The sequence below is a fragment of the Dermacentor andersoni genome, chromosome 5 (assembly GCF_023375885.2).
Source record: "Dermacentor andersoni chromosome 5, qqDerAnde1_hic_scaffold, whole genome shotgun sequence".
Classification (NCBI taxonomy): domain Eukaryota; kingdom Metazoa; phylum Arthropoda; class Arachnida; order Ixodida; family Ixodidae; genus Dermacentor; species Dermacentor andersoni.
Window position 1 is genome coordinate 7510995 of NC_092818.1, and position 25890 is coordinate 7536884.

Genomic DNA, 25890 nt, shown 5'->3' on the forward strand with positions numbered 1-25890 from the left:
TAGCGGAAAGGCGAGAACTAGGAGTCGGATTCCTGATTAATAAGAATATAGCGGGTCATCACCATCATCAGCCTGGTTACGCCCACTGCAGGGCAAAAGCCTCTCCCATACTTCTCCAACTGCCCCGGTCATGTACTAATTGTGGCCATGTTGACCCTCCAAACTTCCTAATCTCATCTGCCCACCTAACTTTCTGTCACCCCCTGCTACGCTTCCCTTCCCTCGGAATCCAGTCCATAACACTTAATGACCATCGGTTATCTTCCCTCCTCATTGCATGTCCTGCCCATGCCCATTTCTTTTTCTTGATTTCAACTAAGATGTCATTTACCCGCGTTTGTTCCCTCACCCAATCTGCACTTTTCTTATCCCTTAACGTTACACCTATCATTCTTCTTTCCATAGCTCGTTGCGTCGTCCTCAAATTTAGTAGAACATTTTTCGTAAGCGTCCAGGTTTCTGCCCCGTACGTGAGTACTGGTAAGACACAGCTGTTATACACTTTTCTCTTGAGGGATAATGGCAACCTGCTGTTCATGATCTGAGAATGCCTGCCAAACGCACCCCAGCCCATTCTTACTCTTGGGATTATTTCAGTCTCACGATCCAGGTACGCGGTAACTACCTGCCCTAAGTAGATGTATTCCCTTACCACTTCCAGTGCCTCGCTACCTATCGCTGTTCTCTTCCGAGACTGTTAAACATTACTTTAGTTTTCTGCAGATTAATATAGCGGGTAACGCACAGCAATTCTATAGCATTAACGAGAGGGTGGCAGGTCTCCTTGTGAACCTTAATAAGAGGTAGAAATTGAAGGTCGTACAGGTGTACGCCCCTACATCCGCTCATGATGACGAAGTCCAAAGCTTCTATGAAGACATGGAATCGGCGATGGGTAAGGTCAAAACAAAATACACTGTACTGATGGGCGACTTCAATGCCAAGGTAGGCAAGAAGCAGGCTGGAGACAAGGCAGTGGGGGAATATGGCATAGGCACTAAGAGTAGCAGGGGAGAGTTATCAGTAAATTTTGCAGAACACAATAAGATGCGGACAATGAATACCTTCTTCCGCAAGCGGGATAGCCGAAAGTGGACGTGGAGGAGCCCGAATGACGAGACTAGAAATTAAATAGACCTTATACTCTGCGCTAACACTGGCATCATACAAGATGACATCTTTAAAACTGACGCTCTACAAAAAACTTGTTCGATCAAAATTAGAACATGCCTCAGCCATCTGGAATCCCCCTCAAGGGTCACTAACCCTCTCCCTCGAAGCCATTCAGAACCGCGCGTCTCGCTTTATTCTATATAATTACTCTCGTCATGCTAGCGTAACAGTCATGAAGCAAACGCTTAACATACCGGTACTTTCAGTACGTCGTGCATACAGTCGCCTCTGCCTTTTCAACCAGATTTACCACAACCTGGTATTAAAAGAAAAACTTCTTACTCCTCCTGCCTACTTTTCATCTCGCAGCGATCACCTTCATAAAGTTCTCGTGCCATCTTGTCGCACGAACGCGTACTATTACTCTATTTTACCTCGCACCTGCAATGACTGGAACCACCTCCCCGCATCGGTCGCTGATATTATAGAACCATCGAGGTTCAAGACTGCTGTTTTCTATGCCATCTAACAAATATTTTATTCATTGATCTGCATTCTTTTTCTTTGTATATGTACCACTCCTTTATGCAGCGCCTACGGGCTTTGAAAGTATCTAAAATAAATAAATAAATAAATAAATAAATAAATAAATAAATAAATGTGGGCGTGCTTGGCAAGGTGCGCTGCAGTGACCATAGGATGGTAAGAACTCGAATTAGCCTAGACTTGAGGAGGGAGCGGAAGAAACTGGTACATATGAAGCCGATCAATGAGTTAGCGGTAAGAGGGAAAATAAAGGAATTCCGGATCAAGCTACACAACAGGTATTCGGCTTTAACACAGAAAGAGGACCTTAGTGTTGAAGCAACGAACGACAATCTTATGGGCATCATTAAGGAGTCTGCAATAGAAGTCGGTGGAAACTCCGTTAGACAGTACCAGTAAGCTATCGCAGGAGACGAAAGATCTGATCAAGAAACGCCAATGTATGAAAGCCTCTAACCCTACAGCTAGAATAGAACTCGCAGAACTTTCCAAGTTAATCAACAAGCGTAAGACAGCTGACATAAGGAAGTATAATATGGATAGAATTGAACATGCTCTAAGGAACGGAGAAAGCCTAAAAGCACTGAAGAAGAAACTAGGAATTGGCAAGAATCAGATGTATGCGTTAAGAGACAAAGCCGGCAATATCATTACTAATACGGATGAGATAGTTCAAGTGGCTGAGGAGTTCTATAGAGATTTATACAGTACCAGTGGCACGCACGACGATAATGGAAGAGAAATTAGTCTAGAGGAATTCGAAATCCCACAGGTAACGCCGGAAGAAGTAAAAAAGCCTTGGAAGATATGCAAAGGGGGAAGGCAGCTGGGGAGGATCAGGTAACAGCAGATTTGTTGAAGGATGGTGGGCAGATTGTTGTAGAAAAACTGGCCACCCTGTATACGCAATGCCTCATGACTTCGAGCGTACCGGAATCTTGGAGAAACGCTAACATAATCTTAATCCATAAGAAAGGGGACGCCAACGACTTGAAAAATTATAGACCGATCAGCTTACTGTCCGTTGGCTACAAAGTATTTACTAAGGTAATTGCAAATAGGATCAGGAACACCTAAGACTCCATCAACCAAAGGACCAGGCAGGATTCCGTAAAGGCTACTCAACAATAGACCATATTCCCACTATCAATCAGGTGATAGAGAAATGTGCGGGATATAACCAACCCTTATATATAGCTTTAATTGATTACGAGAAAGCGTTTGATTCTGTCGAAACCTCAGCAGTCGTGGAAGCATTACGGAATCAGGGTGTAGACGAGCCGTATGTAAAAATACTGAAAGATATCTATAGCGGCTCGACAGCCACCGTAGTCCTCCATAAAGAAAGCAACAAAATCCCAATAAAGAAAGGGGTCAGACAGGGAGATACGATCTCTCCAATGCTATTCACACCCTTATTACAGAAGGTATTCAGAGACCTGGATTGGGAAGAATTGGGGATAAGTGTTAATGGAGAATACCTTAGTAACTTGCGCTTCGCTGATGATATTGCCTTGCTTAGTAACTCAGGGGACCAACTGCAATGCATGCTCACTGACCTGGAGAGGCAAAGCCGAAGGGTGGGTCTAAAGATTAATCTGCAGAAAACTAAAGTAAAATGTTTAACAGTCTCGGAAGAGACCAGCAGTTTACGATAGGTAGCGAGGCACTGAAAGTGGTAAGGGAATACATCTACTTAGGACAGGTAGTGACTGCAGATCCAGATCATGAGACTGAAATAATCACAAGAATAAGAATGGGCTGGAGTGCGTTTGGCAGGCATTCTCAGATCATGAACTGTAGGTTGCCATTATCCCTCAAGAGAAAAGTATATAACAGCTGTGTGTTACCAGTACTTACGTACGGGGCAGAAACCTGGAGGCTTACGAAAAGGGTTCTACTTAAATTGAGGACCACGCAACGAACTATGGAAAGAAGAATGAAAGGTGTAACTTTAAGGGATAGGAAAAGAGCAGATTGGGCGAGGGAACAAACGCGAGTTAATGATATCTTAGTTGAAATCAAGAAAAAGAAATGGGCATGGGCAGGACATGTAATGAGGAGGGAAGATAACCGATGGTCTTTAAGGGTTACGGACTGGATTCCAAGGGAAGGGAAGCGTAGCAGGGGGCGGCAGAAAGTTAGGTGGGCGGATGAGATAAAGAAGTGTGCAGGGACAACAAGGCCACAATTAGTACATGACCAGGGTAGTCGGAGAAGTATGGGAGAGGCCTTTGATCTGCAGTGGGCGTAACCAGGCTGATGATGATGATGACGACTTTCGGGAACCAACATTAATGCTACGCGCCGTGCTTTCCGAGCTTCGTAGCCCATCGCGAGGACCACGAAGGCGGAGTTGGTGCCATCTCTAGGCCTAGCGTTGCCGCCGTGTTGTCTGCGGCTGCCAGCGGGACTGCCTGCGAGAGCGCCGGTTCGAGGTGGCGAGGTAATCGAAACGGCGGCGGTATGGCTTTGATTGCCGTTGCGGACCTGCACTCATGAAAAAAATCCGAAAAATTGGTCTGCGAAGGGTTCTTGCGCCCGAAATTTGAGACGTTCTTAAACGTTGACTCTTTGGGGTACGTGGTGGTGCCGCGAAATAGCCCGAATTATCGGGCGTCCGGAAAGGCGTTCGTTGACTGCACACTGGCAACTGCAGCCGACGACACGGCATCGAAAACGATTCGTTACGATTCCTCTCTGTTACTCGAGCCACCATTAACGCGACTTTCGTCCCCTTTCAATAAAATTAGATCATTTTCCCTGACAGAAGCACAAATTCCCTGAGTTTTCCCCGAGTATGTCCAGACTATTCAAAATCCCTGAGAATTCCCGGTTTTCCCGGTTGTTAGACACCCTGTTTACCGAAGAATGAAAATGGGTTGAAGTGCCTATGGCAGGCATTATCAAATCCTGACTGAGAGTTTGCCAGTGTTGTTTAAAAGAAAAATGTACAATCATTACATGCCACCAGTGCTAACATATGGGGCACAAACTTGAGGTTAACTAAAAAGCTTAAGTACAAGTTAAGAATAGTGCAAAGAGCGATGTAACAGAAACTTAAGGCGCTCTCTTCCTGTCACCCAGGGTACCTAGGTGACAGGAAGACAGCGGTGTGGATCAGATAGCAAACGGGGATATCCAATATTCTAGTTGACATTTAGAGAAGAAAATTGAGCTGGGAAGGCCGTGTAATGCATAGGACAGATAACCAATTGGTGATTAGGGTTACAGGGCGCGTACCAAGGGAATGGAAGCCCAGTCGAGGGCGGCAGAAAATTAGGTGGCACGATCAAATTACGAAATTGGCAGGCGCAAGTTGAAATCAGCTAGCGCAGGTCAGGGGTAATTGGAGATCGCTGGGAGAGACCATCGTCCTGCCAGCGAACATAAAAATGGGCTGATGATGACGATATTTAATACGGTGGGGTCCACTGCGAAAGGGTGTCTTAGTATAAGGAGCTTAGGGCAGCAGGAATCACTTCACTCCACTGTTTTTTCTTTTCTTTCAGCGGGTGGGGGTGGGGGGGGGGGGGAATTAGAAGGCAATGGGTGGAGGGGACGCGGGTTGTTGAGGATCCGCGTCTGCGCTCATATGATAGCCAACTCTAACGTCCATGTATTTGCACCGCATTTCAGAATTCACAGAATTGAGATTGTTATAGTCCCATGAGAAATACATTAAGAAAGGGAAAATGAGACATTCCAAACGTAGCTAAGTACTACAAAGGAAAGCCATACGGATTCCTCGAAAGAAATGCTTCGCAGTTGAAGAAAAATTCGTGCTGGTCGAGTACTGGAACCCGGGACCACCGCCTTTCCGGGGCATTCGGCTCTACCATCTGAGCTAACCTGGCGGCTAGCAGATGGCAGGCGAAGTCGAATTTATCAACAACACAGAAGCAAAGGCAAGAGTTTGTCGTAATAGCTCTGGGGATACCCGCAAGGTGGAGAGAAGTAATTAACAAAGGGGACATGAGACATCCACTCAAACGTAGCTAAGTGCTACAAAGGAAACCCACACGGGTTCCTCGAAAGAAAAGCTTCGCAGTTGAATAAAAATTCGTCCTGGTCTGGGACTCGAACGCGGGACCGCGTCCCGGACTAGGACGAATTTTTGCATACATGTTGGCTGACTGCTCACTGTTCCATGTGGGACGAAGATGAAGCTTCCATAATGAAGCATTTATTTCTTCTTTGTGCTCAATACATAATGTCCGCTCTCAGCACAAATTTTGTGCCTGTGCATCTCTGAGCTTTTTTGCCAACACTCCTCGCGTGGCTGCCGATGCTGCTGTCGGCTGCCTAATGTTCGGTCAGTCGGCATCTCGGCGGATATATTTGTGTTCTGTCTTGTCCAATTGGCCAGGCATTGTACAGAGCTGTACCCTGCAGATGCAGGCTGGCCAAGCCAGCAGGTGGGGGCGCGCCCGAACGTGAGCGCAAAGAAAAGAAATAAAGGAAGAAAAAAAGGAACACGCTGTCGGTGTAACTTCCCTCCTCGTCACTGCATCGCCTTCATTGCGTTGTGATCATTCCTCTGGTTTCAACGTCGTCCTCGCACCGCCGTCTTCATTTTGTTGGCGTCATCATGTCATCGTCGCCATGCAGCCGTCATCATTCTATCCCCCTAAGTCCATCGTCCCAATTGCATCGTCATCATACAGGCATGATCACGCCGGCATAATCATGCCATCGTCATTCCTTGACAATCATGCCACCGTCGTCAGTGTGTGGTCATCATACAGTCATCTCCACGCATCCGTGGCCATATCTTGGTCGGGATTTTGTCGTGCTCGTTCAATAACCTGCATAAAAGCTTCATCACTCGAAAGTCGCCAAACCGTCATCGTCAGACTATTGTCGCCATACACTTATCGTCATCAAATTGCTGTTATGCTGTAGGCGTTGTCGTTCCATCTTCGCGATTCCTTCTGCACAATTTCATCGCCATCATTGCGTCGTCGAACATTGTCATCGTGATTCACTCATGGTCGTTGATTCGTCAGCACTCTGTTGTAGTCACTGCAGTGTCGTCATGAGTCGCCAGCACACCGCCATCTTCATGCCATCGTCGTCATACCGTAATCGTAATGCAGTCCTCGAATTAATTTCTGTGTTGTTTTCTGGTGGCCGATGTGGAGCGGCCGCCGAAATCCTGGAGCAAGTGGTCGAATTTAACCAACACGAGTGTGCCAGCGGCGAGCAAGAACGTTCCACGGTGGATCATGCCGGATGTTCTGTGCCAACGTACCACACAAACCGATTTCCGCATTGTACGTTTGCATGGCAACCAAACTCGCCACCCACAATTAGCGGAAGTGGCGTGTGTTTCTTGTTTTATTTCTGCCCTGATCCGCGGCTTGGCGGTGGCCCAAGCGAGAACGATCCGGTGCGGGGCGAGTTGATGCAAAACGAAGAAGTGTAAACCCACTCCCAATCGACAAGTGAAATCTGGATTGTCCGCCGTGGAGCAAAAAATCTTGCTCTGTATGAACCTTTAGAAAGCACCAGTTCATCTTGATGAGGCCGCCGTGTTCGTTTCATCATCGTCATTCACGTTTCGTGATTAGATTGTTCTCCAGCTGTGGTCGTCGCGCCGTCCTTGCTATACGGCCATCGTCATACCGTTGTCGTCATACCGTAGTCGTCATTCCGGAATCGTCCTCCCATCGTCCCCACGACATCGTCGTTACTTCATGACTGTATCGTCGTCACTGCGTCGTCGCCACGCCATCATAATGCATTCTCCATGCCATCATGATCCTGCAGTCAACGTAATTCTGTCGTCTAGTCATTCTGGCCTCTTCATGCCATCGTCCTGATGTCATCGTAGTCATATATAGTTGCCGCCATGACTTCGTGCTCATTTCACTGTCGCCATCCCATCATCACACCGTCATTCCATCGTCATTATTTATTCGCTGTCATTCCTTCGTCGTGATGTGCGGGACCCTCATGTTCGAGCACCCCAATGTTTCTTGTTGAGCTGGGCGTTCACCGGTGACAATATACGTGTCCAATTTTGTAATGCGCTCAATGCTTCTAAATGGTCCTTAAAGAACAGCGCTGTTCCCAGACAACAACGAAAGCTTCGTTCAAACTGATTCCCATAGAGCGTGGGAACTGCAAATTTTTGCCGCAATCATCTGAGAAAAGCAGCATGCAATTGTATCGCATGGGTTCGTCCTGGACACTCTGCTTTCTCTGACATTTTTGATTGAGACAATGAAACATCTTTCTAGTCATTTAAGAGTATATACTGATGACTGTTGCATATGCCACCCCTTTTCGTCCAATGGTGACTCATGTATCTCACGAAGCGACCATCAGACTGTGTTGACGTCGTCCGCCCGCTTATATACCCTTATATTCCCTTATATACCCTTAATTCCCTTATATACAATGTCGTTTCTTGCACTAACAATAAAGCGCTGCTTGTCATAAATTATATACTTTCTAAGCAATAAATATATGAACAAGGTGAGCACTTGTAAGTACCTAGGTGTTGTTTTTAAAGACAGCCTTTATTCGAATGATCATATAGAGTGACTAAGCCCAGCCGTATGATAAGTTTCCTTAAACTTAATTTCCGATGAGCCCCCTGTTAGCTGACTCCCCACCTTCCCCAACTGGGAGCCACACTAGGCCTACCTGCTCTAACTTCCTACCCTACAGTGGCAAATAAAGTTGTTTCTCTCTTGTTTCTCTCTCTCTATTTCACAAATGTACGTCGAACCTTAGAATATGAGTGCAGTGTCTGGGATCCGGAAACAACGATGTCTATTAATCTGCTGGAACGAATACAGAAACGTGCTGGCCGGTTTGTTTCCTCAATCTATACAATTTCACTCAGAGCTCATAACAAATACCTGTTTAGCTAGGCCGGCCGCTCCTCAAGAACAGATGCTATTACGGCTTACACTTTTCTTCAATACCTACACAGGTATCAGTGAATCACGCATGGACATGTACGCATGTAGTTAAAGAATCAATGTTCCAAATCACCCAGAATGCATCTTTTGCTCATCATCATCAGCCTGGTTACGCCCACTGCAGGGCAAAGGCCTCTCCCATACTTCTCCAACTGCCCCGGTCATGTACTAATTGTGGCCATGTTGACCCTCCAAACTTCCTAATCTCATCTGCCCACCTAACTTTCTGTCACCCCCTGCTACGCTTCCCTTCCCTCGGAATCCAGTCCATAACCCTTAATGACCATCGGTTATCTTCCCTTCTCATTGCATGTCCTGCCCATGCCCATTTCTTTTTCTTGATTTCAACTAAGATGTCATTAACGCGCGTTTGTTCCCTCACCTAATCTGCTCTTGTCTTATCCCTTAAAGTTACACCTATTATTATTCTTTCCATAGCTCGTTGCGTCGTCCTCAATTTAAGTAGAACCCTTTTCGTAAGCCTCCAGGTTTCAGCCCCGTACGTGAGTACTGGTAAGACAGAGCTGTTATACACTTCTCTCTTGAGGGATAATGGCAACCTGCTGTTCATGATCTGCGAATTCCTGCCAAACGCACTCCAACCCATTTTTATTCTTCTGATTATTTCTAGTCTCATGATCTGGATCTGCAGTCACTACCTGTCCTAAGTAGATGTATTCCCTTACCACTCTCAGTGCCTCGCTACCTATCGTAACTGCTGTTCCCTTCCGAGACTGTTAAACATTACTTTAGTTTTCTGCAGATTAATTTTTAGTCCTACCCTTCTGCTCTGCTTCTCCAGGTCAGTGAGCATGCATTGCAGTTGTTCCCCTGAGTTACTAAGCAAGGCAATATCATCAGCGAAGCGCAAGTTACTAAGGTATTCTCCATTTACTCTTATGCCCAATTCCTCCTAATCCAGGTCTCTGAATACCTCCTGTAAACATGCTGTGAATAGCATTGGAGAGATCGTATCTCCCTGCCTCACGCCTTTTCTTAATTTGGATTTTGTTGCTTTCTTTATGGAAGACTACAGTGGCTGTGGAGCCGCTATAGATAGCGGCCAGTATTTTTACATACGGCTCGTCTACACCCGGATTCCGCAATGCCTCCATGACTGCTGAGGTTTCGACTGAATCAAACGCTTTCTCATGATCAATGAAAGCTATATATAATGGTTGGTTATATTCTGCACATTTCTCTATCACCTGATTGATAGTGTGAATATGATCTATTGTTGAGTAGACTACGGAATCCTGCCTGGTCCTTTGGTTGACAGAATTAAGGTGTTCCTGATTCTATTTGCAATTACCTTAGTAAATACTTAGTAAGCTGATTGGTCTATAATTTTTCAAGTCTTTGGCGTCCCCTTTCTTATGGATTAGGATTATGTTGGCGTTCTTCCAAGATTCCGGTACGCTCGAGGTCATGAGGCATTGTGTATACAGGGTGGCCAGTTTTTCTAGAACAATCTGCCCTACGTCCTTCAACAAATCTGCTGTTACCTGATCCTCCCCAGCTGCCTTCCCCCTTTGCATAGCTCCCAAGGCTTTCCTTAGTTCTCCCGGCGTTACCTGTGGGATTTCGGACTCCTCTAGACTATTCTCTCTTCCGTTATCGCCATGGGTGCCACTGGTACTGTATAAATCTCTATAGAACTCCTCAGCCACCTGAACTATCTCATCCATATTAGTAATGATATTGCCGGCTTTGTCTCTTAACGCATACATCTGATTCTTGCCAATTCCTAGTTTCTTTACTGCTTTCAGGCTTCCTCCGTTCCTGAGACCTTGTTCAATTCTATCCATATTATATTTCCTTATGTCAGCTGTCTTACGCTTGTTGATTAACTTGGAAAGTTCTGCGAGTTCTATTCTAGCTGTAGGGTTAGAGGCTTTCATACATTGGCATTTCTTGATCAGATCTTTCGCCTCCTGCGATAGCTTACTGGTATCCTGTCTAACGGAGTTACCGCCGACTTCTATTGCACACTCCTTAATGATGCCCACAAGATTATCGTTCATTGCTTCAACACTAAGGTCCTCTTGCTGAGTTGAAGCCGAATACCTGTTCTGTAGCTTGATCTGGAATTCCTCTATTTTCCCTCTTACCGCTAACTCATTGATCGGCTTCTTATGTACCAGTTTCTTCCTTTCCCTCCTCAGGTCTAGGCTAATTCGAGTTCTTACCATCCTGTGGTCACTACAGCGCACATTACCGAGCACATCCACATCTTGTATGATGCCAGGGTTAGCGCAGAGTATGAAGTATATTTCATTTCTGGTCTCGCCGTTCGGGCTCCTCCACGTCCACTTTCGGCTATACCGCTTGCGGAAGAAGGTATTCATTATCCGCATATTATTCTGTTCCGCAAACTCTACTAATAACTCTCCCCTGCTATTCCTAGTGCCTATGCCATATTCCCCCACTGCCTTGTCTCCAGCCTGCTTCTTGCCTACCTTGGCATTGAAATCGCCCATCAGTATGTGTATTTTGTTTTCACTCTACCCATCGGCGATTCCACGTCTTCATAGAAGCTTTCGACTTCCTGGTCATCATGACTGGATGTAGGGGCGTAGATCTGTACAACCTTCATTTTGTACCTCTTATTAAGTTTCAGAACAAGACATGCCACCCTGTCGTTAATGCTATAGAATTGCTGCATGTTACCCGCTGTATCCTTTTTAATCAGGAATCCGACTCCTAGTTCTCGTCTCTCCGCTAATCCCCGCTAGCACAGGACGTGCCCGCTTCTGAGCACTGTATATGCTTCTTTTGGCCTCCTAACTTCACTGAGCCCTATTATATCCCATTTACTGCCCTCTAATTCTTTCAATAGCACTGCTAGACTCGCCTCACTAGATAACGTTCTAGCGTCAAACGTTGCCAGGTTCATATTCCAATGGCGGCCTATATTAACCTAAAAAATTTTCTTTCTTCCTGAAGACAGTGCGCTACTGGAATAAATTGCTGTATGAAATTGTCACAACAACCCCATCTCTCCTCGCGAGCTTCGTTCACCTAGGACGAGCATTGTTTGCTTCAGATAGAAACGTTTGACTGTGCTAATGCGAAAAAAATTGGCTCACTGTGCGACTTGGCCGTCATCAGAAAGTCATGGCAGAAAGCTGTGGAATAAAAGCCGTGACGGAAAAACAGCACACAAATCGCGTCATCTTCATCTCAGTACAAAAAAGTGTCCACGGTGAGGATTAAACAGGTGAGGATCGAATTCAATCCGCTGCCCCACCACCGCTGCTACCGCTGCGTAGCCTAGCGCGCTAACCACTGCGGCACCATTGCATTGCGCCACCGGCGACAGTGATGAATATCTTCGAGGCTGTGCATGTGGTTGGGCTCTGCCTCGTGGACGATTCACTAGATGGCGCATGATATTAGTGGTGCCATCGTATGCACTATGGAGTCATCATCGTGCGAATTTTAATCGCGCGCATCTACATCCTCAGGCGAGACAGGTGTTAAATATTATGCTCCGAAAAAGAAGAGAAGAAGACGAAGTTAGAAACGACCGCGGAGCCGAGCGCGCGCCTGCATTTCTTTTGTTGTTTTTAGAGGCTTCGAATAAAGAAGACGTTCTCTACTTTGGTTCCGCTTCCTGGTTCCAGGAAAGCATGGCCGGAGGGATCACTGCCGACAAAGTACGAGACCATCGCAACGCAGCGAAACCTGCGAAGCGAGCTGCTACTGCGAAACAACGTTCAAGTCCCCGACAAGTGAAGTGGTGTCATCGAGAAAGAACACTCGACGCAATGTGCGCGAAGCACTAAAATTAGAACTCTGCGTGTCTATTTGATCATGTGTTCTGGCTGTGCCCCAACCAAAGGGCTTCGGATCTCAACAGTGAGGAGGACTGGAGCCGGCGCATACCCAGCGAAGTCCTCCAAGATCAACTCCTGGCCGTCCGGAGAGCTCACGACATCGGGAAAGCCTTTGGCCTACCGGTGCCTACGTGGGCGGAGCCACCGACTTAGCCTGGGGCTTGTGCCCTCGGACCCTAGTTTCTCTGGACTAAAATAAAGTTCTTGCCATGCCATGCCTGCAAATAAGACTCAGCTGAGAGAACGCAACATGGCTGGTTTGTCGTCGCGCGTTGTTGAGACCTTACGAGCAGCAACATTGCACTCGGAAACATAACGCAGCGGCACTAAACTCAGCAACATAACTCAGCTCGACTAATAATCGACTGTTATTCCATATTTTCCTGCCGCTCTTCCTCGTTTCAAGTCTTGCAAGGCCCTTCTGACCTCATTGCTAGTTATAGGAGTTTCGGTATCCTGTTCATTACTCTTTCTAATGGAGGTATCCTGACTCCTCTGGGTATTGTACAGGTCAGTATACAATTCTTCCGCTTCCTTTACTATATCTTGGAAATTCCTTATGATATTACCCTGCTTATCTTTCAGTCCATACATCTTGGTTTGTCCTATGCCAAGTTTCTTTCTCACTGATTTAAGGCTGCGACCTTTTTTTACGGCTTCTGCACTCTTTCTCACGTTATAGTTTCGTATATCACTTATTTTCGCCTTGTTGATCAGTTTTGACAGTTCCGCGAATTCTATCTTCTCTTGAATTGGACACTTTCATTTTTTGTCATTTCTTTATTAGGTCTTTCGTTACTCGGTAGAGCTTGCATACTGGTTGCCTTGGTGCCTTGCCTTCCACTTCAACTGCTGCCTCTGAACCCAGCCTAGCTACGGTTTCATTCATTAGCTCGATGTCATCGTCATCTCTTTGTTCTAAGGCTGCATATTTGTTTGCAAGTACCAGCCCGAATTTGTCTGTTTTTACCCTTACACTGTCTAGGTTCACCTGTTTCTTCTTGACCAATTTTGCTCTTGCTCTGTTCAAAGTGAGGTGAATGTTGGGATCACTATGCTGGGATCAGCAGAAAGTATGAAGTCAATTTCATTTCTTGTTTCACCCCTAGGGCTATTTGAAGTCCACCTTCTGTTGCTTCGCTTCCTGAAAAAGGTGTTCCTTATTCGAAGCTTATTTTGTTCTGCGAATTCTACCAGCATCTCTCCTCTAGCGTTCGTAGAATCGACGCCGTAGTTGCCAACTGCTTGTTCACCCGCTTGCTTTCCCCCCGCTTTTGCATTGAAGTCGCCCATTACTACAGTATACTGAGTTCTCACTTTTTTCATCGCTAATTCAACATCTTCATAGCATTGATATACTTCCTCATCATCGTGACTGGATGTTGGAGCGTAGGTTTGCACTACCTTTAATCTATACATCTTATTAAGTTTGATTACGACTACAGCTACCGTCTCATTTATGCTGTAGAATTCATCAATGTTGCCCGCTATGTGCTTATGGATTAGGAATCCTACCCCATATTGCTTTTTATCTAGGAGACCTCTATAGCAGAGTACATGTCCGTTATTCATCAATGTATAAGCCTGACTAGTTCTTCTAATCCCACTAAGGCCGATGATATCATAAACAATGTCTGAGAGTTTCTCAAAGAGTTCTGCTAAGCTAGCCTAACTCAAAACAGTTCGGGTGTTAAACGTTGCAAGGGTCAGTTTCCATTCGCAGCCTGTCCGGACCCAGATATTTTTAACACCCTCTGCTGCCTTACAGGTCTTGCGACCACCTAGGTCAGGTGCTCCGCAGTTGCTGGGGACTTAGGGCCATTGGGTGATCGAGTGAGTCATTTGGGAGGGAGTGGCCGAATACTGCACCAGAGAGGCCGATTCCTGTTCTGCAGAGGGAGTGTCTTGTTGAAGGTTAGTGGGCCTTCCTAATTTGGTTGTACCTGGATTAGTACAGCCCCACACGCATTGTTTTGTGATCTGCCAGTAATGTAGTTACATTAAAGGGACACTATAAGGCAAATACTCAGTCGGCGTGGACTGTTTACATACCATTCCGGAAACCTCGCAATGCTTGTTTCGTGCAAATAAAAGACTTAGTTTACGACAAAATTTCATCTGAAGGGTCCCAAAACCTTTTCTTGAAATTCAAATCTCCCGCTACACATAGCCGAGGGAGTGGTGACGTTGCATATGCCATCTTTTCTGCTTCGGGGAGTAAAACGGCGCCCGACTGACGGCGGTATACCGAGCCAAGATAGAGCGGTGGATTCGCCCTAGCACTTGCTTCTTGGGCAAATAGCACAGACCGTTCGGTCATCCCGCGACATCACATGGGAGTTGAATTTTCTGCTACTCGCAGTTTGTGCGAGTTTCGCGAGCCAGGAAAACTTGCGCAGCAGTATACGCGATCAGGAAAGTACTAAACGCGAAAGCGTGGGCGGCGCAGCGTCGAGTGAAAACGAAACCTCTCGACCACCCGCATCGTTGTCAAGGTATAGTTTCAATAAGTTCTTTTTTCTAAAGATGAAATATAACTGGACAAGAAGCATTTTATTTCGTCTTACAATACAATACAAGGATGTTTTTTACAAAGAGTATTCGAGTACTAGTGACAGAATTTAACTGAGTGCTTTCCTCATCGGGCAAGTGCTCGAATGTCCCGGGAAGTCTCTAACCATGCCATGCATTTACCTCAATTTCTCGATTATTAGGGCTCTGTTCTAGATAATATTGATGCCTTAGAGATTATCGAGCACTAATCTATCACTTGACTTAGTATTTGCCTTTAGTAAGAGAAGCGTGGCTACACGAGGGTATTAGCGCCGCCGAAGTTCTTGCCGATTTGCATAATGCAAACCTTTGTCACAAAGCTCGTCGTGATGCACACGGAGTACTTGTGGCGGTGAACTAGCACCTACCATCTTCGGTATTTCGCATCGATTCAGATATTGAAATGTTAAGGGTAGTTTTACGCGCCGCACCGCGAACCGTACTTTTAGGCCTCTGGCCACCTCAAACTAAGCTCTACTTCCGCCGCAAATTTAACAATATTCTAAACACCCTTAGGGAGAACAGGAGAATGTAGACATCTTTCTGTTTGGCGATTTTAATTATCTCAGTATAAACTGGCATAAATGCTTAACTTTCCCTTTCACTTTAACTAGCAACCCGGAAGCAACCAATTTTATTGATGTCTGTATTAACTTTCCCCTCTCGCAGATCGTATCTGAACCAACGCGTGCTATGCAGAACTCGCAGAATTTTTTGGATTTCATACTAACGAAGAATCCCGACAGGATGTCATCCATGACATATGTCAGGGAAGTAAGCGGCCACAATGTTGTCCGTGCAGCGTTTAACTTCGTTACGCAAACACGTTACATTTATAAGAAAACCGTTCGCCTTCACGGCAAGGCAAATTACGAAGCTATTAATAATGAGCTAATCACTTTCTTCCGTACATTCGAACAAGCTTTTCCTAAGCATTCTGTACAAGAAAACTGGTCGATTTTCAAGAAAAAAGTACGGGAAGTAATTCAGAAATATATACCGGTATGCAGCTTCTGTGCTATTAAAGACAAGCCATGGTTCAGTCAATCGCTTAAACGACCCGAGAATAAGAAAAAAAAAAAAAAGCCTCACTTCTCAGCTGCAAAACTACGACAGAGCCCAAGTATGTGGCACCAATAATATTGCGCGGAAACCGCATACCTCGCAGCAATATGCAACGCTAAGTTCAACTTTTTCACAATGACCTTCCCAACATCCTACACGTAATCCGCAACCGTTTTGGCACGTGGTGAACCCAAAACCCAAACATACGATTACACTTGCTGACGAACAGAATGCACTGTAAAATAATTTACTCCCTAAAAAGTGAAAAACGTGGTAAATGTGTCAATAACTCACACCCTTAGTGCGTCAGTTATATAAATCACACCCTAAGGGTGTGAGTTATAGACACATTTACACCCTTTTTCGCTTTTAAGGGTATAAATTATTTTACAGTGTGAGGTTGTAAGTGACGTAGAAAGCGCAAACGCATTTAACATCGTTTTTGCAAGTTTATTCACTCACAAGTGTGACACGCTTTCTTCCTCACAAAGAACTACCACCAGTGAACTAACTACGCCCTAGATTGTATTTTCCACAAATGGTCGATAAACTCCGATTGATCATCTCAAAATGACATCGTCAGATGTCTTCGATGGAATTAATTCGCAATTTTTACTAAATAATAACACTCTGCAAACTACACGTATCTTTTGTATCCCCTTCGACAGGTCACATACCTGATGAATGGAAAGTGGGAAAGAGGAAAGTGGAAAAGGTCATTCCCATCCAGAAATCTGGATAATAGACAGTCACCGTTATACTACCGTCCAATATCTTTAATAAGTATAACCTGTAAAATCATAGAACATGTCATTTATTTAAAAATCATGAACTTCCTAGACTCGAACAATTTCTTTAGTCCTTCACAACACGGTTTTCGCAAAGGTATATCCTGTTAATCGCAGCTCGCTAACTTCCTTCATGATTTGAATTTAAATTTGGACCATAATCAAGAAACTGCTACCATCTTCTTAGATTTCGCGAAGGCTTTCGATAAGGTCTCTCATCAGCTTCTTCTAATTAAACTTTCTGGCCTAAACATTCACCCTCTTGTTCTTAACTGGGTTGAAGCTTTCCTGAGCAACCGTCCCAAATCTGTCTTTGTTAATGAGCACGTAGGCTGTCCCCCACGGGTAGGTTCTGGGGCAACTGTTGTTCTTAATGTACATAAATGACTTGCCTTCACGTGCGACATGTCATATCCGCATGTTTGCGGACAACTGCGTCATTTATCGTACCACCACTAACCCTTCTGAGCAGCAAGCTCTTCAAAATGATCTTAACTGTTTTGAAGTATGGTGTGACCCGTGGCTCATGACACTTAACCCCACTAAATGTAAATCAGTATTTTTTCGGTTCGTCTTAACCCCTTGTATTTTCCTTATACGCTGTCGGTAACATTAACGTTGAGAGTGTCGAAAAATATACGTGCTTGGGAGTAGCATTCTCATATGACCTAATATGATGCGCACATATCACTAACGTAGCGTCTGCTAACAAAATACTCGGCTTTCTGAAACGTACGTCGCGCACCTGAACAATTATAGTTGCTGACTAACAAATTCATTATCAGACCAAAACTTGAGTACGCCGCTGCCATCTGGAAGCCGTATCAGGTGTATTTTATCAATACGTTTCAGGTAGTGCAGAATCAAGCAGCCCAATTTAGTTATTCATCCTACCTGTATCATACTAGTGTGCCACCCTTAAAAGCAGAATCATCTCTATTGTATCTCGCACTTCGTCACCGCATCGCATCTCCAGCCCTATTCCATAAGGTTTATTACAGCAGCCATGACCGTCCAAGCGTCATCATCCGACCAGTTCGGATCGTACCGACCATGCACTTCCACTCACCCGGCCACGCAGCCGCACTGCTACATTCTCCACCTCCTTTTTAAAGCGAAAGCTTTACCGGCCGCGAAATTGCGGTTTCACCGTGGCTGTGCTCTGAGGAGGCATATGACGTCACACCGCGTTCCTCGTCGTTGCGTTCGCCTCCGCTCGCTTGGCCAGCTGCATCGCATGCCTGATAACATCTCGGAGGATTGAGAAGGAGAGCGCGCGTGCGCCGCAACCACAGTTTAGGCGGCAGTATGGACGGCGACAATTCTGATAGGCAGCAGGGGGCCTGGAATCGACATCGGAACGAGATGAAGAGGATCGCCCGGGAAACAGACGAACAGCGCGTCGAACGACTGGCTAAAGGCCGCAACATAGCTAGACAAGCAGACTAATCTGGACTTGCAATCAAGATTAACCAAGGCTAAGCATGCTTAAACTTAGCCGCCTTAACTTTCGCTATAGGTATATCCTGGCATAGCCGAGCTAAGCCACTGCCAATTTGTTTCCACGCGCAGCGTCTGATTGGAATTACCTTTCTCACAGCCTTGCCGCTATCGCCTGCATGCCCGACAATATTTCTTGAATGTGTAAGAGACTATATATATACCTGTCGCGGAATTAACATGAGGTCACATTTGTGAAAAACATTTTAAGCATATCCACCCCTTATGTAACCCCCCCCCCCCCCCCCGCCCAGAGGGGTTCTTCGACAATAAAATGGAATGAAAACGTCTGTAGGTACCTTGAACCACGTGACCAACCTGTTTCGGTAGAGAGGAGCTTTTTAAAACTCCCTGTCGGAATTTTCACAGGAGAACAAGATTTTGACGCGGAGTAAAATCGCGTCATGTAGTCTTAATACTCCCGCAGCTAGCCAACGGAGTGAAACGAGGGAATGGCGCTGTATAGCTCCCATACATCGTATATATTCGAGGAGGGGAGGTTTTAGCGCACATTACCTGTTAAAATCTCCCAGGTGGGTTTATTTTCGTTTACAGTGTAAGAAAGATGGTTCTTAGAAAGCACGTACAAAATTTTCCGTACAAAAATTGCAGAATTTGCAGTGCGAATGAGGCTTTTGCATGCGACGTAGAAGAACTTTAAGCGATACATGGAAAGGAAACCGTCGACACATCGTGCAGCCATTAGTCCGAAATCATTGTTCCTTTGTCTGCGTACAATTATTAGCTGAAACAATGTGTTCACATGTGTTCGCTGCAGACGACCTTGAGCATGATTTGTTCCGTATATAGACGCAAATGTATATAGATGCAAATGTCCGTTGCCCGCTTATTCGTACACCGTTTCGGCGACCAGCCAGTAACGTTGTTAATGGATATTTTTTTTTAATCGCCAAAGGTTTACTAAAAGAAATTATAAGCTGTCTAGCGGCCATTGACTGGCCTCTATAGAATCACAAGGCGTCAACACACAGATGTCAAAACAAACTCGATTGAAAATTGTTCCCTAAACAAAGCTTTCGTGATTGCCACATCCTGCTTCATGGCAACTTGATACCAGGCCAAGGATAACAGAAGAACTTAATTTCAGTCGATGCTATTACTCCCTTATATGTCATCCACCGTTCACGACCGTCGCGCCCTGATGATGACTAGCCGGTCCATGTCATCCACACGCCTTGTATTACGACGATGTCAGATTTTGACACCGTATACGTGCCCCCAGATGATGGGCTAAACTTTCGTCCGAATTTAGCAAACTTTGGGAGTCAAATATGGTGTTCCGACAAGAGGCCCCTTATAGACCACTGGCCAGATAAGTCGCGGTATAGCCACGACCGCTTCCCATGCAGCTGAAGACATTTCTGGAATAAGCTTCGCATTCAGCCAGCACATGTAAACGCTTCCTACATGTTTATAACAGGTATAGTAAACTGGCCAATAAGACATTTTTATTACCCAAGACCGTCTATAAGAACACATTTATTTTACGTACGAGACCAAAAAGAGAGCTTAGTGCAGAGGACGTTCTTGATGCGAGACGATGCAATCGAGCGCTTGCCACCATGTCGTAGAATCATGCTTTCCGTGTTTCGTATCTGCAGACGCAAATATCAACACAAAACTCAGCGTGCTCAAATAGAAGAAAAAGCAACGTATATGTTTACATGTGTACTTCTTCGGGTGAGCACCTTTCACCGTCTAACAAATGTTATCGCTCAGCGCGGGACGCGCCTGCATGTATCGGATGTTTCTGGGATGTTATCGATGGCTCTATCCGCTGTCTGTTGCCACCAAACCTCGTGTAATCTGATTACGAGTATGCGCGACGCGAATGGTGAAGAACTTTCTGGAAGACACGCGGGCACCAGCGATTACTCTGGAAACTTCGATGGCTCATCTATAAAAGCCGAAGCGCTTGACCGACATTTCAGATTTTCGCCGATTGCCGACCGTGTTCGCCGCTGTCGCTGTGCTTCGAGTGTATAACTTGCTTTTGTGGGCACTAGTTCGCCCAATAAAAGTGAGTTTCATCATTTACAGACTTGTCGCAGTATTATTCACCGTCACTACTACGTCACAATATTGTAGGCGGGTTACCTAGTAAACATATTGCAACACTATTAATTAAATAAATTTGATTAACCGTAGGCCATTATCGGCACATGGCAGCGAGTAAAAAAAGAGGCAGTAATGCTCAATTCGGAATCAAAATGGTGGCTTGCTAATTTCGCTCGCAGCTCAACTTGCGTTTCAACAGGGTGGGTAGATATTAAAGGGCCCCCTATCGTGAAAACCTGGAAAGTGGAATGCCAGTCAGGCCACTTACGAAGCGTGAAAAAGAATAACACTGGGATAGAATCGCGGCATTCAACTGTATGAAAGGCTTGAAACAAATGTTGTGCTGCATTTGGTAAGATATCGCGCATTTCTGACGTCGATATTTAGCGGGTGCTCAAGCCGTGTGGAGCAATACGTCAGACGACGGACCTGGTAGCAACGATTACGGGCAGCTTCCTTCTTGGTCCCATCACTGCGGGAAAATAACAAACGCTGCTTAGAAACGAGGGGGGCGACGGAAGCACAAACCAACATGGCGCGCCGAGAGAGGGCCAACCTGCGACTCCATGCTTGTTTCTCCGCTCGCAGCGCTTGAAGGAAAAACGGTGCTGCACAAAGCAAGCGCAAGGAGGGAGGAGAACGCTGCGATTGGGGGGAATGTATTATTCGCGGGCGGCCGTGGACGAGCCAAGCAAAAAGGAGGGCAGGTGCGCCCCACAAAGCAGCAGCAGCAGAGCGCGGAATCGATTTGGGGCGAGGAGGAGCCCCCGCTGTGCGCACAAAAGCAAGACAGGCGGGGCGGCTGGGCGCCAAGAGCAAAAGACTAGGCGGGGCGTCGTGACGTGCTCCGCTGATGCTGCGTCTGATTGGGGCGCATTGTCCGGAAGCGAGGAGGGGCAGGCGGCGTGCAAGAAAAACAAGACGGGGCTGCCGATCGATCGGGGAGGTGAACGAACAACAAGGGCTAGTGTGTTGTGCTTGCCTCGGCTTGGCCATGGCAGCGCCGCCGCCGATGCAAATGACTTCGACCGGGCGACTTTAAACGATGTATCGCGTTGCTGTTCGAGCGGGATATTGCCAAGTAGCCGTTTCAAAAAGTACCAAGCAAGCGGCCTCGAACGAGACGGGATCCAGGGTGCGTGCCTATATAGCAGCCTTCTCTTAGCAACGAATTGTGGTCACTCATCCGTGGCAGTACGACATGCAATCCGAAAAGCCGGAACAAGCAGGGTGATTGACAGGGAGTAATCAATTGATGTTTGAAACGTCAGACCTTCAGTGGGCTGGGTATATGCGCCATCACGTTTGCTAAAACTTGCGCGTGAGTTATTTTTTTTGTTTATATTAGCTTTAAAGTTACTATTGATATTATATACAGTCAGTTCAATACAGCCGACACGAATACAAGGGTCTAAAAGTCGTACTTACAAGAAAGAGGGCTAAGAGGGCAACAAGAGCTTACAAGAAAGAGGGCCAATAATAAAAGCATTTAATGATGAAGAATAGAATACGTGTAATTGATCGTGCGCTCTATAATACAACGTAAATAACGAAGTGCCAAAAACAAAATTAACAGTGTGGATAACATACAGTCACCAAGACTGAATTTACGCCTAAATATTTAAACAACAGATTCGAGATACAAAAGGCGATTTTATTTACCTATTCATTTATATGAGTACATTCGACCGGTGGGCATTATTGTTAGGGGTATAAAGGTTGAAAAGGTGTGACATCCTACGTATACGCATTACGACCAGAAGACTAAGATATCATGAAAATAAAAAAAAAAGAAATTCGCTGTAGGTACCAAGACCGGAAGGAAGAATTCCTGAAGTAGCAAAAGTAGGGTAAACTGGAGAAAAAAATATCCTTCAACAGCGAAGTTCTTTGAGAAACCCGGTTCGGTTTTCTCTCTACATAGCTTCGTGCAACGCTCGAATGGACGACAATTTTCCCTTTCATCCCAAAATATTTTGCAATCGACACAAGAAATTGGGAGACGCATTTTAAACTGCTAGAACGATCAGCAGGCCGTGAGGTGAGAATAGTTTTCCTTCGGTTCCAATAGTTTTTCATCGTGTCGCAAGTGGCTGATGTTGGCGCGCGTGTGCATTCGCGCAGGCACGAAGAACGGGAAACGAAGGTGACCTTCACAAACCCGGCTGGGTTTCATGTCTCATCCGTGAAAAGTACGAAGACTACAGGTTGACACAACTCATGCTGACTTTTCTGATTTCCGCAACCAGAAATCCCCAACTAATAGCGTCGAAGTAGATAAGCGTCTTCTTTGCCTATCTGGCTGTTATTTGTTCTTGTCTATACCGATTTGTCGTTTGCGTCATGTGTACAAAGATGACTCGCTCGTCCTATTATTACTTTTTAATTTCACTTTAGTAAGTGGTGGTACACATGTGCTGAACTGCCGTGCCTCTTATCGAGCTTTGAACACATTTCGAGGCAATTTTTATGAGCATAACTGGGAGTCGGCCTATAGTTGGAACATATTCATCTTAAAACATGTGTACGTAGGGCAGACTGCGAGATGCATTAACACGAGGTTAAGGTAACACTTGTGTAGTCTGAAAGGTCGCCCTAGCACGGATTTGGCAATGCATTGCGAAGAACATGATTGCTCACCTTGTCTTAGTATCACCGAAATTTTGTATAGGCATAGGAATCAAACCGCGAGAGAAATTGTGGAAGCACACTGGATTGAAAAACAAAAAGAAAAATGCATCAGCCATCCTTCTGTTTCATTGTTGGATAAAGATAATTCGCTCCTATCATCACATCTTTAACGTATTTTATAGTAAGTGGTTGTTTCATGCACCTTACTGTTTGTATGTTGACCGGGTGGCTTTGGTCCACGTCCTTTTATCACAAGTGTTATATGTTCTACAGACGTGCTCTGTTGACTATATCGCTCAGATCTGTGGGTATTATATCATCATCATCATTTATTACTCCCTTAAGGGTCCCTTCAGGGACATTACATAAGGGGGGGGGGGGGGAAACAGCGATGTGAAAGTGCCATACATCAGCTCAAAAGAAAAAAATGCAAACAAAGGCAACAGAAAAAATAAATAATAAACTGTAGAAAACATCAGGTATAAACAGAACAATGAAAATATCTCAAACTGAGTAGCAATAAATTAAAAGAAAAGTGTACACGTAAATGTGAAACATGCTAAACATAAGTGGCAAAAAAGAAGAAAAGGAAAAATAGGCGATGACACAAGCAAGACGGATTGCTGGGAGAGGAAACGTGAGGAAAAGTGGCTATTTTGGGTTGAAATGGTCTGATAGTAACTGTCTAAATTTGGAGGGATTTGACTCTAAAACCACGGCTTCGGGAAGATTGTTCCATTCTTTTATGGCGATGGGGAGGAAGGATTTGTTGAAGGCGTTGGAAGAACCATGCAAACGCTGTATACTAAGGGAGTTAAACAAACGGTGAGATGAGCGTATCGGAGCATGTAATAAGTTCTCGCTCAGTGCAGGAAAGTTAAAGTATAATTTATGCAAAAGACAGAGCAAGACTACATGCGTTATAGGCGTGCTCTGTTGACTAGATCGCGCAGATCTGTGGGTATTTAAGCAGGTGGTTCTTCAAAAATAAAACCAGTTGTTAGAAAGCGCTCGTCCTTGTGTTGCTCCTATTCTTCGTCCCTGTTTGTTTGCGCACAAAAAGCTTTAAGATGGATTTTTATGAGTTTTCTTTCTGAGAGCCAATTCCCTATATATATACTGCGATGGGAATAAATAATCGAAACTAAGGACGAAACGCGAAGTCATCGTCTCGAAGCTTTCCTCTCGAGCGGCGCCTCTTAATGGCCTACTCTGAACGTGGGGATATGAGGATGCGCCTGCCTTTTACGAGCACATGCACCAAATATTGATGCTCGAATACGCCAGAGTCGATGCAGTCAGCGCGAAGCAGCATCAGCGGCGCATGCTGCATCATAGGCTTCGAGGTGCATTTCGAGATAAGATATGCACTTTCTCTCCATATCTGACGCTTCAGTATTGTTTCTGTTGAGATGAAACACGAGTTGTCCCCGATTAATATTAGTTAACCGCAACTCAGTTTCACTTCATCAAAAGCATTATTATAGAGTTTAAAAAAAATGTGCAGTATTATTGCCTTAGGTGTATTAGTTTGATTGAACAGTACATCGCGACACTAAAAGTGACAATCTCTCCGCAAAGCTTATAGTTAAAACGAAGCTCGCACGGGGTATACACAAGTTTGTTTCAGGCGGTTTCAACGAAACGCAATCGCATACGATACAGAGCGAATATCCGTCACAAATGCCAGCGTCATACAAGCGTTCAAGTGCGTTCGTTGTTTTACGATCCAGTACTTTTGATGCCCACTGGCCTAAGAGCGGGACAAGTGAAAAAGCTCGAAAGTACGCTAAGCTTGACAAGGGTCAAGTTGGCGTAGCTTCATCGTTCTCTTGCAATGTGGCAGGAAGACACGATATTAGCGGAGCACACGAGACAAGTGAGGCGCAAAGCTTGCACTTGTCTGACTTCGCTTGACTCGTCTGTACCGCTAACTTCGTGTGTGCCTGCAACAGCGCAAAATAACGATGAAAAAGCTCCAAGTGAAATCAGTGTTGTTGGGCTAGTTCTTGTTTGCTTAGCGACACACTGTATTGCGAAGACACAGTCCCAACGAAGACACGTCACAGGCGCTGACGTGCTTGTGTGTCTTCTTTGTGCTGTGCCTTCGTATTACAATATGTCCTTCAAAGTAAATGGAATTCTTGTTCGAGGTGCTATGTGGAACCTCTTTGGGACAGCCGAGGAGGTGATACGAAGACGTCTATGTGGCAGGCCGTGCATGAAGACGATGAACTATGTAGACGACGCGAAGACGACGACTTCGTATTTACTCCCTACAATGAGGCCACGACGAACTTTGCCCTCGCAGTCGAACGAACCTAATGCCGGGGATGAGCGCGAGAGTCTGTCGAAATCTGTCGAAATGGTCGGGTATAGAGTCGTAGCGAAAAGGGGTGCAGGCGGCGGCCAAGATGAAAAGAAAGTCTTTAATAAACTGACAGGGAGCCTTGATTAGATGATCTATAGTTTTCGATATTTTTTGCACAACACAGGTTATATATATATATATATATATATATATATATATATATATATACATATATATATCACTGTAAACAATTTCCGAAAATGTGCGGTCAAACCTGCCGTTAAAATTATGTGGACAATTCTGTTTCATGAAAAATGGCGGCATTCTACGTAAAACATACGGACATGACCTCTGTCTTGAAATACGGAGAACCATATATACGTCACAGAAGTATATATGGTGGCCATTCTCTGCGAGGGACATGTGGTCGTGTTCGTGAAGCATTAGGCAGTATTCTCACCCAATGAGTCAGATATCAACACTGTAATTTGCCAGTGCCAGCAAGTAGTTGCGAGAAACACGATATATTA

The 25890-nt window shown here is 45.3% G+C and overlaps 2 protein-coding genes and 1 long non-coding RNA gene across 5 annotated transcripts in view; 1 reads left to right on the forward strand and 2 right to left on the reverse strand.

Moving 5' to 3' along the window:
• The window catches only part of nab (NGFI-A-binding protein homolog), a 941120-nt gene that overhangs the window by 770788 nt on the left and 144442 nt on the right, over positions 1-25890 (reverse strand). The gene's annotated exons all lie outside the window — the stretch shown is intronic.
• Positions 1-25890, forward strand: part of LOC129384585 (uncharacterized) — a 148470-nt gene that overhangs the window by 107338 nt on the left and 15242 nt on the right. The gene's annotated exons all lie outside the window — the stretch shown is intronic.
• On the reverse strand, positions 19822-20978 carry LOC129384587 (uncharacterized). The gene is made up of 2 exons (XR_008612289.1): positions 20848-20978; positions 19822-19955 (listed from the first exon to the last, which is right to left on the reverse strand). It is a non-coding gene; the product is annotated as an uncharacterized lncRNA (long non-coding RNA).